Source organism: Hordeum vulgare, chromosome 6H (assembly GCF_904849725.1).
Source record: "Hordeum vulgare subsp. vulgare chromosome 6H, MorexV3_pseudomolecules_assembly, whole genome shotgun sequence".
NCBI classification, from domain to species: domain Eukaryota; kingdom Viridiplantae; phylum Streptophyta; class Magnoliopsida; order Poales; family Poaceae; genus Hordeum; species Hordeum vulgare.
The window spans coordinates 255,471,499-255,474,070 of record NC_058523.1 but is presented as its reverse complement, the minus strand read 5'-3'; positions in this window follow the sequence as shown (position 1 = coordinate 255,474,070).

Sequence of the window (2,572 nt, the reverse complement as noted above, 5' to 3'; positions counted from 1 at the left end):
GATTTTATGCCCATAGCTACCTAATAGTCAAGTTTTAGTTTGTTTGCTACAATACTCACATATGGTTGAACTGGCATCTCTAACTCCAACCTATTACCATCATTAAGTTTCCCACCAAGTTTTATTAAGTGTGTCATCTTCAAGATCATCCAACAACTGTAATGGCCTAGCTACTCGAAATTGTCCATAACCGGGGACACGGCTAGTCATGATTAGTTTATACACTCTGCAGAGGTTAGTACGCTGTACCCACTAGAACCAACCCGAAGATTGAGACGAAGTTTTCAGAAGCAGTCACCTAGTCCCATAGGAGGCCCATCCCACCTATCATAGCTACATCAGCTGGCACATCCGTGTAAGGTTTCCACAACTGATCAACGAAGCCAGAGCCCATAATAGCCAGTGGTCGCACAAGGAGCTACTAGTCACTAAGTCTGTTTGATCTTTTTGAACCTGGGCGGCATCCACTTACATTCAGAGGGTTGATACCATGATGTTCTTGAAACCACCCAGCAATACCATATCCGCCCAGAGGTGAATTAAATCCTTAATTACTACTTAAACTTATTTTGTAGTAATCCTCACATAATCTCAATGAATACAGGAACCAATCCCCGTCTACATAGCATAGCCAAATTTTATCTAACACGATCTTCATGACAAGGGGATATAGCTCAATAGCATAGCAATAATAATATTCCTATACATGCATAATTTTCATAGGGTGATATAATACTACATGCATAGAAAATAATAGGTAAAGGATGATCAACATGTAACTTGCCTTGATTCTGGTTCAGAAAGTCACACTCCTCAATAGTTTGTGTCGCACTCCGCACAATCTACACGTTGCAAAACAATCACACCAATCAATCACCACAATCACATAACACCAAATAAAACCAACGGCAATAAAACAACTTGTTTAAAACCAAAGCATAAATAGCATGGCAGTAGGTATAAAATCACCTACATGCTGATACGATCATGACGCAAAAAGAAACAACCAAAACGGATGAACGGTTTGCAAAATATGGCCTCCAATAGGTTTAAATCTAATCTGATTTAACAAAAAAATTTAATTTTCGCAAAACTGAAAACTACTGGTTCTATCATGTTCTACTCATCAATACGAGATCACAGGAAAAAGAATTTCCTGAATCGGAGTTACGAGTAAAAAGATAAACGTGTTTCAAAATTATACCGAGATTCTGAAAGAGCTAAAAACAGATTAAAACACAATTTTATTCGTCCAAAAGCTGTTAATCGGGGTTTGATGAAACGACCCGTCCGTGCATTCTCACCACGAACAGCGGGGAAAAACGGAACCGTCTCGGTGTGGCTCCTCCGATGGTGCTCCGGTGGCGGTCGAACGGACTCCGGTGATGGCGGCTCCGTGAACTCCGGCGAACACGGACGAACTTCGGTGGTGCTCCGGTGTTGCTCCGCGGTGCTCGAGGCTGCTGCGCGGTGCGTGCGAGGCGGCGGCGCTGTGCGAATCGGGAGCAAAGGCTTCTGTTCCAGGGGCTTTATCGCGAGGAGAAATCCTGGCGTGATGGGAACTCCTGGCCAGGACCTGGAGCGCTACTCGGTCTCGGTTCTCCCGTGTCCGGCTCTGTGTGGGAGGGAACGAGGTGTTGGGCGCTGTGGGGTCCTGGCGCTGGGGAAATCGCTGGCTAGCTCGGTGCCTGGGCAAGGCATCGTGGGCACGTGGTTTGCTGGCTGGGTTGAGCCTTTGGCTCGGCCTGGCCAGCTAGTTCATTTTTTAAGTAAAGTCACAAAAAAAGTATTAAAATAATATATATATTTTAAAGAAAAATAAACCCAGAAAATAATGATAATATACGTATACAAAAATATATACATATATATATAAAAACAATATATATATAGGCATGTAGCAATATATATATAAGTATATATAGATATTTATGTTAAAATGCTAATATAGACACATATATATAAGTATAAAATAAATCCCCTAATAAAAAAATAAAGGAACCCAAGTTCCACCTAATGCAAACTTTTGAAAATGAGTTTTATTGCAATAGGCCACACAACGAGCATTGAAAAACTCAACTAAAAATAATTTGGAGTTTATAACATTTGCAAAACCAAATCGGATAACCCCAAATAATATTCTAAACATTATGCACTTTTCATTTGACAGGGGAGAAGTCATGTTATCTCCACTCCAATAAATTTCCCAAAGTTACATAATGAATAAAATTTTCAAAAGGGCAAATAATGCATAAAAAAATATGAGATGCATATGAATGATTTATTAATATCCAAATTTAAGAAAATTGTGATGTTAGATGTTGTTTTTGTTGTTTTTGTTGTCGTTGTTCTTGTCATTGTCGTTCATTTCATCATTGTTGTTGTCGTCGCCGTCGTCGTTGTTTTTTTTGTTGTTCTTCTTCTTGTCGTCGTTGTTGTTGTTGTTGTCGCTGTCGTCATCGTCATCGTGGTCGTCGTCGTCGTCATCATCATTATCGTCCCCGTCGTCGTTGTCGTCGTCGTCATCGTCGTCGTCGTCATCGTTGTTGTTGTTGTTGTTTTTGTTGTTGTT